This window comes from Solanum dulcamara, chromosome 8 (assembly GCF_947179165.1).
Source record: "Solanum dulcamara chromosome 8, daSolDulc1.2, whole genome shotgun sequence".
NCBI lineage: Eukaryota > Viridiplantae > Streptophyta > Magnoliopsida > Solanales > Solanaceae > Solanum > Solanum dulcamara.
The window spans coordinates 15,650,529-15,664,225 of record NC_077244.1 but is presented as its reverse complement, the minus strand read 5'-3'; the positions used below and the strand labels follow the sequence as shown (position 1 = coordinate 15,664,225).

Sequence of the window (13,697 nt, the reverse complement as noted above, 5' to 3'; positions counted from 1 at the left end):
TGCCCCAGTCCGAGGCACGCCCGACAAGGGCTAGAGGCCGACCTGCGAGATACTCGGAGGCACCCCAAGTGCCAGCTACTCCACCTGCACCCACATCAGAGGCAGAATTTCAGGGGGCAATTGCAATGCTCACGCAACTAATGGCTGCCCGAGGTGGTAATCAAAGTTCGCCGACTCTTAGCTCTAGCTCCCAAGAGCCATCTGCTGCCACTAGAATTAGAGACTTCCTGAGGATGAATCCACCGGCATTCACGGGTTCTAAGGTTGACGAAGACCCTCAAAACTTTATTGATGAGATATGGAAAATTCTAAAAGCTATGCATGCTACGAAAATTGAGGGGGTTGAGTTGGTGTCTTATCAACTCAAGGATGTGGCGAACATTTGGTATAACCAATGGGAACAAGGTAGAGGTGAAGATGCTGAACCTGCTAGGTGGGATGAATTTGAGGGAGCCTTTCTTGACCACTTCTTTCCCCGAGAATTGAGGGAAGCAAAAGTGGAGGAATTTGTGAATCTGAAACAGGAGGGTATGACAGTTAAGGAGTATGGCCTGAAATTCATCCAGCTATCCAGGTATGCTCCAGAAATAATCCCAGATATGAGGTCAAAGATGAGAAAGTTCATCTCCGGATTAGGGAGGCATGTGAAGAGGGAATGCAAAGCAGCATTGTTGATCTCAGACATGGATATTTCGAGATTAATGGTGTATGCTCAACAAGTAGAGGATGAGAAAAGAAAAGACAGAGAGGAGCATCTGAGTAAGAAGGCAAAATCCGCGGGCCATGAGAGTGAACAGAGACAAAGCAAGGGCAACAAGTCCTTCTTCCAGAAGAGGCCTCTCAACTATGCCTCATCCACCGCCAGTGCACCTATGCCGTAGAACAGGTATGATCGGCAAGGACAGAGTCGCCAGGATTTCAGACCCCGGGGTTCGCAATCCCAATCTAGCGTGGGTCAAGGCTCGCAAGGGAAGCCACCATGCGTCAAGTGTGGTAAGTTCCACTTGGGAGAGTGCAGAGCGGGAAGGGCTGGTTGCTATAAGTGTGGCCAAAGAGACCACTTTCAGAGAGAGTGTCCAGCATGGGAGAGCAGGGCCCAGCATTCTACCACCGCACCACCGACTAGAGTTAATCAAAGGGGCACTACTTCAGGCACCGACGGAGGTACAAATCGTTTATATGCTATGGATAGTCGCCAAGATCAAGAGAACTCTCCAAACTCCGTGACGGGTATGATTCGAGTCTCTTCTCTTGATTGTTATGTGTTGATAGATACGGGTGCCACCCTATCTTTTGTGACTACTTATGTGGCTAGTAAATTCAATAAAATTCCCGAATGTCTTCTTGAGACTTTCAGTGTAGCTAATCCTGTCGGTGATTCTGTCTTAGCTGAGAGAGTCTATAGAGATTGCACTGTGTCAATTCATCACAGGGATACCTTGGCCGACTTGGTTGAGTTAGACATGGTTGATTTCGACGTGATCCTTGGCATGGACTGACTTTATGTCTGTTATGCCTCTATTGATTGTAGAACTCAGATTGTCACATTCAAATTCCCAAACGAAGCTGTAATAGAGTGGAGGGGTAGTCCTGTTATGCCTAAGGGTAAGTTTATTTCTTACCTTAGGGCCAGGAAGCTAATCTCAAAAGGGTGTATCTATCACATTGTCTGAGTGAAAGATGGCAATGTTGAGTCTCCATCCCTTGAGTCGGTTCCAATTGTCAAGGAGTTTCCCGACGTCTTTCCTGAGGACCTGCCTGGAGTCCCTCTTGATAGGGAGATCGACTTCGGGATTGATGTTCTTCCTGATACCCAGCCTATCTCAATCCCTCCATATAGAATGGCTCCAGCCGAGTTGAAAGAGTTGAAGGAGCAGTTGAAGGACTTGTTAGATAAGGGATTCATTAGGCCGAGCGTCTCACCATGGGGTACTCCCGTCCTATTTGTGCGAAAGAAAGATGGGTCCCTTAGAATGTGTATCGATTACAGGCAGCTAAACAAGGTCACCGTAAAGAACAAATACCCTTTCCCCAGAATAGATGATTTATTTGACCAACTTCAGGGTGCCACGTGTTTCTCAAAGATAGACTTGAGATCCGGCTACCATCAGTTGAAGGTGAGGGAATGTGATATTCCGAAGACTGCTTTTCGGACTCGTTATGGCCACTTTGAATTTTTGGTCATGTCTTTTGGGTTGACTAATGCCCCCGCGGCTTTTATGGATCTCATGAACCGAGTGTTTAAACCATATCTTGATATGTTTGTGATTGTATTCATAGATGATATTCTGGTCTACTCCAAGAATGAAAAGGAGCACGCCTATCATCTTAGAGTCATTTTACAAACTTTGAGGGACCAGGTACCGTATGCAAAGTTCTCTAAATGTGAATTTTGGCTTGCATCAGTGGCCTTCTTAGGCCACATTGTATCCGGAGATGGTATTCAGGTTGATGCCCAGAAGATTGAGGCTGTGAAGAATTGGCCCAGACCCACATCCCCGACAGAGATAAGGAGCTTCCTGGGTTTGGCCGGGTATTATCAAAGGTTTGTAGAGGGATTCTCATCCATATTGTTATACTCCATTTTAATTCGAGGTCAAACGGTGTACAACATATTGATGATTCCTAAATTATTTAATTTTAAGGAGTCGCCACCTAATTATTTTAAAGGTAAATTAGGATACCTAAATAATTAACTTATTTAATGCTAAAAATGATCTCCGATTAGTGGTCTACTTAGCTTATGAGATTCTAGATAAGGGTTCTAGTTATCCTAAAGGGAAGGGGTTAGGCATCCTGTTACATTCCGTATTTTTGCATTTTGGATTATTCGTAAGCTAACGATTATAAATTCAAGGACTTTTAATTTTGAATTTTAAAATGACATGATTCGTTGTAGATGCCAAGTTATATGAATAATTTATGTGTAGTAAAATACATCTCAAGAAGGACCCTTAAGCCAAATCAAAATAGAAGCCATCAAATATGTTTTTCTTAAAGTCACGTTTCGGGTAAGCTGACTTCGGGAGGCCATAACCTCTTTATAATTTGAGAATTTGGGAAAACTCTCAACATGAAAGTTGTAGATAATTAAAATATCTTTCCAACCATAGGTCGTAGGACGAAATGTGATATCGGAGTAATAAGATATAGACGTTTTAAGTCTGACAGGCCAAACTAAATAGTGAATTCGGCCCAACCCAATTCTAATTCGGGTCAGGCCCAATACCCACGAAATTAGATCTGATTTTTTGTAACTATTCCTTCATACTTTAGACCAACATAATTCTGGAAATTTCCAGAGAGAGAGAGAGAAAGGGAGTTCTTGAGAGAAATCCCAAATCCGACCAAAATTCAAGTCCCGAAATCCGAAGCTCATGAAGAGAAAATTGTTGTACGTCGCGTTGGCTTCAATTTGAGCTAGAAATCAGCCAATAAGGAGAAGATTTTATGTGGTGCTGCAAATTTAAGGTAATATTAAAGTCTCCTTTTCATTGTTAACAAGTTTAGTTAGAGTTTTAACGGATTAAAACGGAGAAAATAGTGTTATAAACTAGTTTGGTGATTTGTTGAGAGTTATGGGTTAAAGGGTTGTTTTAGGTAGATTAAATAGATGGAATTATCTTATTGATGATGTATAATAATGGTTGATATTGTTTTGATGTTGTTGACGAGTTGTTGTTCTTGAATTTGGAGGAAAAAGGTGTATGAAGATTGTGAATGTTCAAACCCGTTTTTGGAATTGAGTAGCTGGTAGTAATTCTGAAATATCTCATTGTGTAGACCTTCGATTTTAGATATTAAACATGTTTTGGAAAGCTAATACACGTACCTACAACTCTTATGTTTATGTCTTAGTCTATATCTGCTGTTATTATGTCGAAAACTGAGCATGAATCATAAGACAAATTCTGTCCAGATTCTGGATTGAAAATTCCTTCATGTATAGCTGTTCGTATTTTGATGATATCTCTTTGTAGAAAATGAATTTTGAGTTGATTTCTTTTGCATTGGAAACTTAAGATAGAGATATAAATGTTTCATGAAGGTTATAAAGTCCATTTTTGCCGTTTTCATTTTCAAAATTTAGATACAACGTGAGGTACTTGACTTTCCGAATTTACTGCTTTGGTAACATGAATAATAAATCTTATTTTGTGTCAATATTTTGGATTGTTGATGTTGGTTGATGATTATATGGCTGGTTTGAAAGTGGGAAAAGTGAGCGGTATAGGGGAGGTGCTGTCCATTTTTTTTTAGAAATAACCTACTAACGATAGACTACGTTTTATTCTTGTCCATAGCTTAATCATAGTGCTTAACGTTTTAATATAGGTTGAGACAATATTGGACAACATATACGTATAAACTCTAAAGGTATGTAAAGTTAACATTTTCTTCTTTTGGCATGATCCATATGAAACGAACGAATGACGTATGCTTAAATTCCAAAGAAACTCTTATTCGTAGATATACTCGGATGGCTACCGTTCTTGATTTTCAAATTTATATTGTTATGTCTTGACTCATGTGTATGATTCCAGCCATCCTAGTTGGTATAACTCATGTTGTGGTATAATTCATATTTTAGTATAATCCATAATTGGTGTGATTCATAATGACTATTGTCTTGGGTTTCAAATGATGGACTATTTTGCTTATTCTATTAAGTCTCCGATAATGATCAAATTTCGCAAGGTTGCTAATGATACCTTATTCGTGCATATTGTTATGGTATTATTCACCGAGTCCTACGATAGGCCGGGTATGTTATCATGTATGGATTCCACTATATTATTCACCGAGTCCCTTACTAGAGGGCCGGGTACGTGATATGATAATATGATATTATGATGATATGACGATATAATTATGGCACCGAGTCCCATAATGGGCCGGGTACGGTATCAGTGTACACTACTCTATTTACCGAGTCCCTTGCTAGAGGGTCGGGTATGGTATATATATACATATGACGATATATTGATATAATTGTGACACCGAGTCCCATAACGGGCCAGGTACGATATATGATGATGATATGCATGTCTTCATTTTATAAGACACAGGTACAATGATTTATTGATTATGATACTTGACTCCTGAATCTTTATTTCAGATGTGATCTCCTTTACGGTATTTTATGTTTTATATACTCAGTACATAGTTCGTACTGACCCCCTTTTGTTCGGGGGGCTGTATTTCATGCCTGCAGGTACAAATACTCATTTTGGAGAGCCGCCAACTTAGGATTCTACTCAATGGGTTTGAAGTGCTCCATTGTCTCGGAGCCCAAACTTTGGGTACTAATCCTTATAATGTATATATTTGTGTATTTAGGGGTACGACGGGGCCCTGTCCCGTCATATGCTATTGTTAATTCTCTTAGAGGTCTGTAGACATATGAGTGGGTTGTATATAGATGTTGTCCGGTGTACTAGTATGACTTATGTTTTTGGACGTTTACATTCAGAATGGAAGCCTTGTCGGCTTACATATTATGTTATCTTATTTTTGACAATTAAGACTCCCCAAGAAATAGGTGATTTTAGTATATATATAAGTAACAGTTTGAGACAACGTGCTACCCATATAAATACTTTATCATGCTTAATTGCCGATTGACTATAGATAATATGTGTGTATACGAGGGTCCAATTTGGACACTAGTCACGGGGCTAGGTCGTGACAAAAGTGGTATCAGAGCAGTTCATCCTCGGAGTGTCTACAGACCGTGTCTAGTAGAGTCTTGTTTATCGGTGTGTTGTGCACCACATCTATAAACAGGAGGCTACAGGACATTTAGGACGTTGCCTTTCTTTCATATCTAAGATCGTGCGATAGAGCCCAGCCATAGGACATGAAATTCTTTTTTTCTATCTTTTGATTTCAGCTGAAGAACGACATCGATAGAAGAAAACGATTGATGATATTGGAAGCTACACAATATACGGGTAAGTAATGATGCGAAAGAGGTATGGTGGATAAGGTAAGCATATTGAAGTATGATTGAAATGTAAAGTTGAAAATTGAAAGAAAAAGTAGACATGAAAGTGTAACAGGTGCAGTTCGAGTCAGACATAAGAGGTAAGTCCATCATTTTCATACTGTTGTTGATATTGGGTGCCCTGTGTGGCTGCGATATGATATGAATATATATATGATGAACCTGTGAGGCATTGTTGGTATTTTCTGCGTGCAGATTTTGGGATAGTAAGAAATACAGAGGAAACTCTGCCCATTTTTTTTTCAGAAAAAAAAAAAGAAGAGAAAGTGGGACATAAGTTCATAATATATTTTGAAGGTTGATAACCATGAGGTAAATTTATTGTGTTGTAGTAAAGAGTTAAGAAATACCCCAATCTCATCATTAAGGGACACCATTTTTATTTGGGAAATTTTATTTCGGAAAAAGCCTATTTAGAATTGATTTAAACGAACCAAGATAACTTCCAATCGCATGTTTTCCTTAAAAGAAGCTTTTGTTGAAGGAAAAAAAAATACGTCTCATAATTAAGTTTTACTTCCATTGAGAAGTACAAGGCACTCAACAATTAGTTTGTGAATTAAATAATTCATTCAAAATTTAAAGAATAACCTTGGAGGTAAACCAGGTGCATCAAGCACTAAGAGGTCCGGTGGTGCTCGTTGGATTCTAGCTTCCTTTTGGTGGTGGTTGAAGAATGCCTTATGATAACATTTTATTAGTCCTTAACCAATTAATTGGAGATGGAACTGGTGAATGAAAAACATAAACTTGTGGAATATTCAGGATCATGTATTTCATGTGTTGTTCATTAAATGCTAGGATGATTCGAAAGGGGTTTTGATACTAAGGGATAATTTACAAAAAGGTTAAGTACGCTTAGTCCATCGAGTATAATTGACCCTTAGTAAGAATCGTGAATAAGGTTAAAAAGTGTTACACTATAGGATTGAGTAAGAACAGAATATAATGTGAGTATGATGAGAATCGTTATGAAAATAAGTAAAGTCTGGCGGAAAAGTGGCTAATGGATATGATTTTGAGTAAGATTAAAAGTTAGTATTGGGTACACGACAAGGGTGAAAGCGTATAAGGCATAAAGGAGTATTGTGTATATGTGACTTCACCTCGAAAAATAGTGAAATCCTTAGATGATAGGAAATGTAGATTTGCAAAAATAACGGATGTATTGTGAGTTTACTAGAGGAACATGTGATATCTATTGAGATAAAGATAGCGTTATAAGAAAGCTTGGAACACTGATCACTAGAATATAAGTGCTACCGAATAGAGAATTTAAAACGATTATAAACACTAGCTAATTACTGATTAGAATAAATGGAATGTGGCTTTGAATGAATTGCTACATTAATTATATCATTTGAGTACCATTTATCAGACGAGATTTTGTACTATATATCGGGAATTCTCATCACCTTGTAATTGTGTTAAGGTTTCGTACATGGGTAATCTAAGTTATTGATGATATAAAGAAAGACAGAGATAATGTATTGGAAAAGAATCGCATGAATTTGAAAATTTGAAATGGGGACATAGAGTAGAATATAAATAGATAATGATATGGGTACACCCTAAAGGGGGGAAGTGGATGAGAAAAATATAACTGTAAGATGAAATTAACTGACACTGCAACACGTTAAGGTGAACACCTAAACTTCATATGAGATCCCATGCTGGAACAAGTTAGAAAAATTTGAAAGTCAGCAATAAATGGAAAAATAAAACCAAGATGATATTTGAGACGGTGCTCAGAATTATTGGTAAAAATCTTGGATAGTGTGACATCAAAAGATGGATGCTTATAAAAAGGACGAATACAACATGAGAATAGTAACAAGTAGCTCGAAGATATTATAAATGATAGCAAGGTTATACTAGATTAGAGGTTGAGATGTTGGCAACGTAATTATCGGCTAATAAGATTGGGATATACAAGTAGCAAAGGAGAGAAATCTCTCATATGGTAGAAAATGAGAAAAATTAATAGTAAGTAAAGGAAGGGATGCAAGTATGACAAAATAGACAGCAAGTGAGTGTTAGTACAATAAGAAATTTATAGCAGAATAAGCCAAGAGAAGGAAAGACTATGATTAGAATTGAATACACGTTGTACAAATTCTACAAGATTGGTTATGCAGCCTATGAATATTGGTATGCTAAGGGTGATATCAAGTGATTACTTGATAAGTAGAATAAGAATTTAGTAACCACAATGCGATTGCAATATTCCGGATACATCAAAAAAAAGTATAAGATGGTTTGAGGAAAAACTATAGAGATATAATTAGTATTGGGGGCAAAAGCCATAGGTAAGTTCTGATATCAACTGAAAGAGGTAAGAGAAAATATAGGAACTGCATAAAGACTAACGTGGCGACATTTAGGTATTTTCTGGGCTGATTTAAGCACCTACACATATTCGTATAAAGATTGCAATAGTATGTGTGGTAAGAGAAGTAAGAGAAAATTTGAGTAAAGGGGCAATAGAAAAGTTTGAGTCAAAAATAGAGAAATGACTCAAGATATTATGCCTAAAATATTGCCAGTTAGGGTAAAGGAAATTATGAAATGACTTAACCGAGACAATCAGAATAGGCGGATTACTGGTTACTGGATGACGGTAAGGTTATAAGATGAAGGAACCTTAACACTAATTGATAACCAACCCAAAAGATCAAGATCAAGAGGTAAAAACAAATGATAGTTAAAGACCTTCAAGTCAAAGTCAGAAAGTTACACATGATGCCGAGGATTCCAGAATATGGATTGTCATAGTAGGGTAAAGAAAGAATATTGGAGTACCAAAATATTACCCTGGTGAAATTTCGATTTACTAGTAGAACTTGGAGTGCGTTATAATGAACTAAAGCGAGTCGACAAACGGAGGAGGTCTATGAACGGCATAATTAACTAAGAGAATACTTGAGAAAATATTGGGAAGCAATTAATATGAATTTTTTTACAGGCTTACCTAGCACTCCACAGAAGTATGATTCCATATGTGTGATTGTAGATAGACTGACAAAATCAACCCACTTTCTTTCAGTTAGAACTACATATTCAATAGAGGACTATGTGAGGTTATTTATCAAAGAGATAGTAAGACTTCATGGGATTCCCATATCTATTATCTTAGACAGAGGGGCTTAATTTATAGCTAGCTTCTGGAGATCATTTCAGAAGGGATTGGGAACACAAATAAATCTTAGTACAACATTTCACCCTCAGACTAATGGGCAAGCTGAACGCACTATTCAGACGCTAGAAAATATGTTACGGGCCTGTATTATTGACTTTAGAGGTACTTGGGATGACCATTTGCCACTTATTGAGTTTGCCTATAATAACAGCTACCATTCTAGCATTCAGATGGCACCGTATGAGGCTTTATATGGCAGGAAGTGCAGGTCACCTATTGGTTGGTTTGATGTTGGTAAGGCTAAGTTAATCGGACCTGATATGATTCAACAAGCTGTTGATAAGGTCAAGCTTATTCGGGAAAGGTTATTAGCAGCCCAGAGTCGATAGAAATTATATGCAGATAATCGACGTCGACCCTTAGAGTTTCAGGTTAGTGATTGGGTGTTTTTGAAGGTGTCACCCATGAAGGGGGTAATGAAATTCGGTAAGAAAGAAAAGCTTAGCCCGCGCTACATTGGCCCTTATCAGGTTACTCGGAGAATAGGCAAGGTTGCATATGAGTTGGACCTACCATCTGATTTGGAAGCAGTGCACCCTTTTTTTCACGTGTCGATGCTTCGCAAATGCATTGGTGATCCTTCTAAAGTATTCCCCATGGATGATATCCAGGTGATGGAGGAACTTTCTTATGAGGAAAACCCTATAGCTATACTTGATCGCCAAGTCAGAAGGTTACGTACTAAGGATGTGGCTTCCGTCAAAGTATTATGGCAAAATAACAATAGAGAAGAGATGACCTGGGAAGCCGAGGAAGAGATGAAGGATAAGTATCCTCACTTGTTTTCTACGCCTACAGGTAATCTAAACCTCTCGATTAATTATATTGATTGACATATGAAACTATTTGTTGTTGCAAAAAAAAAAAGAAAAAAAAAAGAGACTATTCCCCCAAATCTCTTATAAGACTTTATGAGGCGGGTTTAACATTCGAGGACGAATGTTCTAAATAGGGGGGAAGAATGTTACATTCCGTATTTTTGCATTTTGGATTATTCGTAAGCTAACGATTATAAATTCAAGGACTTTTAATTTTGAATTTTAAAATGACATGATTCGTTGTAGATGCCAAGTTATATGAATAATTTATGTGTAGTAAAATACATCTCAAGAAGGACCCTTAAGCCAAATCAAAATAGAAGCCATCAAATATGTTTTTCTTAAAGTCACGTTTCGGGTAAGCTGACTTCGGGAGGCCATAACCTCTTTATAATTTGAGAATTTGGGAAAACTCTCAACATGAAAGTTGTAGATAATTAAAATATCTTTCCAACCATAGGTCGTAGGACGAAATGTGATATCGGAGTAATAAGATATAGACGTTTTAAGTCTGACAGGCCAAACTAAATAGTGAATTCGGCCCAACCCAATTCTAATTCGGGTCAGGCCCAATACCCACGAAATTAGATCTGATTTTTTGTAACTATTCCTTCATACTTTAGACCAACATAATTCTGGAAATTTCCAGAGAGAGAGAGAGAAAGGGAGTTCTTGAGAGAAATCCCAAATCCGACCAAAATTCAAGTCCCGAAATCCGAAGCTCATGAAGAGAAAATTGTTGTACGTCGCGTTGGCTTCAATTTGAGCTAGAAATCAGCCAATAAGGAGAAGATTTTATGTGGTGCTGCAAATTTAAGGTAATATTAAAGTCTCCTTTTCATTGTTAACAAGTTTAGTTAGAGTTTTAACGGATTAAAACGGAGAAAATAGTGTTATAAACTAGTTTGGTGATTTGTTGAGAGTTATGGGTTAAAGGGTTGTTTTAGGTAGATTAAATAGATGGAATTATCTTATTGATGATGTATAATAATGGTTGATATTGTTTTGATGTTGTTGACGAGTTGTTGTTCTTGAATTTGGAGGAAAAAGGTGTATGAAGATTGTGAATGTTCAAACCCGTTTTTGGAATTGAGTAGCTGGTAGTAATTCTGAAATATCTCATTGTGTAGACCTTCGATTTTAGATATTAAACATGTTTTGGAAAGCTAATACACGTACCTACAACTCTTATGTTTATGTCTTAGTCTATATCTGCTGTTATTATGTCGAAAACTGAGCATGAATCATAAGACAAATTCTGTCCAGATTCTGGATTGAAAATTCCTTCATGTATAGCTGTTCGTATTTTGATGATATCTCTTTGTAGAAAATGAATTTTGAGTTGATTTCTTTTGCATTGGAAACTTAAGATAGAGATATAAATGTTTCATGAAGGTTATAAAGTCCATTTTTGCCGTTTTCATTTTCAAAATTTAGATACAACGTGAGGTACTTGACTTTCCGAATTTACTGCTTTGGTAACATGAATAATAAATCTTATTTTGTGTCAATATTTTGGATTGTTGATGTTGGTTGATGATTATATGGCTGGTTTGAAAGTGGGAAAAGTGAGCGGTATAGGGGAGGTGCTGTCCATTTTTTTTTAGAAATAACCTACTAACGATAGACTACGTTTTATTCTTGTCCATAGCTTAATCATAGTGCTTAACGTTTTAATATAGGTTGAGACAATATTGGACAACATATACGTATAAACTCTAAAGGTATGTAAAGTTAACATTTTCTTCTTTTGGCATGATCCATATGAAACGAACGAATGACGTATGCTTAAATTCCAAAGAAACTCTTATTCGTAGATATACTCGGATGGCTACCGTTCTTGATTTTCAAATTTATATTGTTATGTCTTGACTCATGTGTATGATTCCAGCCATCCTAGTTGGTATAACTCATGTTGTGGTATAATTCATATTTTAGTATAATCCATAATTGGTGTGATTCATAATGACTATTGTCTTGGGTTTCAAATGATGGACTATTTTGCTTATTCTATTAAGTCTCCGATAATGATCAAATTTCGCAAGGTTGCTAATGATACCTTATTCGTGCATATTGTTATGGTATTATTCACCGAGTCCTACGATAGGCCGGGTATGTTATCATGTATGGATTCCACTATATTATTCACCGAGTCCCTTACTAGAGGGCCGGGTACGTGATATGATAATATGATATTATGATGATATGACGATATAATTATGGCACCGAGTCCCATAATGGGCCGGGTACGGTATCAGTGTACACTACTCTATTTACCGAGTCCCTTGCTAGAGGGCCGGGTATGGTATATATATACATATGACGATATATTGATATAATTGTGACACCGAGTCCCATAACGGGCCAGGTACGATATATGATGATGATATGCATGTCTTCATTTTATAAGACACAGGTACAGTGATTTATTGATTATGATACTTGACTCCTGAATCTTTATTTCAGATGTGATCTCCTTTACGGTATTTTATGTTTTATATACTCAGTACATAGTTCGTACTGACCCCCTTTTGTTCGGGGGGCTGTATTTCATGCCTGCAGGTACAAATACTCATTTTGGAGAGCCGCCAACTTAGGATTCTACTCAATGGGTTTGAAGTGCTCCATTGTCTTGGAGCCCAAACTTTGGGTACTAATCCTTATAATGTATATATTTGTGTATTTAGGGGTACGACGGGGCCCTGTCCCGTCATATGCTATTGTTAATTCTCTTAGAGGTCTGTAGACATATGAGTGGGTTGTATATAGATGTTGTCCGGTGTACTAGTATGACTTATGTTTTTGGACGTTTACATTCAGAATGGAAGCCTTGTCGGCTTACATATTATGTTATCTTATTTTTGACAATTAAGACTCCCCAAGAAATAGGTGATTTTAGTATATATATAAGTAACAGTTTGAGACAACGTGCTACCCATATAAATACTTTATCATGCTTAATTGCCGATTGACTATAGATAATATGTGTGTATACGAGGGTCCAATTTGGACACTAGTCACGGGGCTAGGTCGTGACACATCCTTCATGATTCGTTAAAAAATGATTACCGGCCAAACTTAGGTTAAATGATTAAAATTATAAAAAGGTTGCTCAAAAGTTTTGAAAACAAAGCTTAGTAACTAAGTGAGTGTTTAAATGCGATATATATTTTTTAGTAACTAAGCCTTAAAGAAAAATATTGGTTTCTTTTATTATGATGAACCATTTTAATTAAAGTTTCACAAACCTAAATATCCATATAATGTTAGCTATTGCATTAGTGAGAACATAACGACAATAATAATAATAATAATATGATAAATAATAATAATAATATGATAAATAATAATAATAATAATAATAATAACAACAGTAAATAACAATAATAATAATAATAATAATAATAACAATAACAATAATAATAACAATAATAATAACAATAATAATAGAAATAATAATATTAATAATGGCAGTAAATAATAATAATAATAATAATGATAATGATAATAATAATAATAATGATAGTAACACTAAATAATACTAATAACGAAAATAATAATAATAATAACATTAAATAAAAATACTAATGATAATAATGATAACGAAATTAATACTAATAATACTAATAAAGATAACGATAATAATATTAATAATAATAATAGTAAAATAAAA

General features: G+C 36.4%; 2 long non-coding RNA genes across 2 annotated transcripts; both read left to right on the top strand.

Annotated features, from left to right (window-relative positions):
- The first annotated feature begins 3,246 nt into the window (after positions 1–3,246).
- LOC129901216 (uncharacterized) lies at positions 3,247–5,474 on the top strand. Its single transcript, XR_008769792.1, has 3 exons — positions 3,247–3,471; positions 4,336–4,377; positions 5,216–5,474. It is a non-coding gene; the product is annotated as an uncharacterized LOC129901216 (long non-coding RNA).
- Positions 5,475–10,617: 5,143 nt separating this feature from the next.
- LOC129901177 (uncharacterized) lies at positions 10,618–12,648 on the top strand. The gene is made up of 3 exons (XR_008769773.1): positions 10,618–10,842; positions 11,707–11,748; positions 12,587–12,648. It is a non-coding gene; the product is annotated as an uncharacterized LOC129901177 (long non-coding RNA).
- Positions 12,649–13,697: the final 1,049 nt, after the last annotated feature.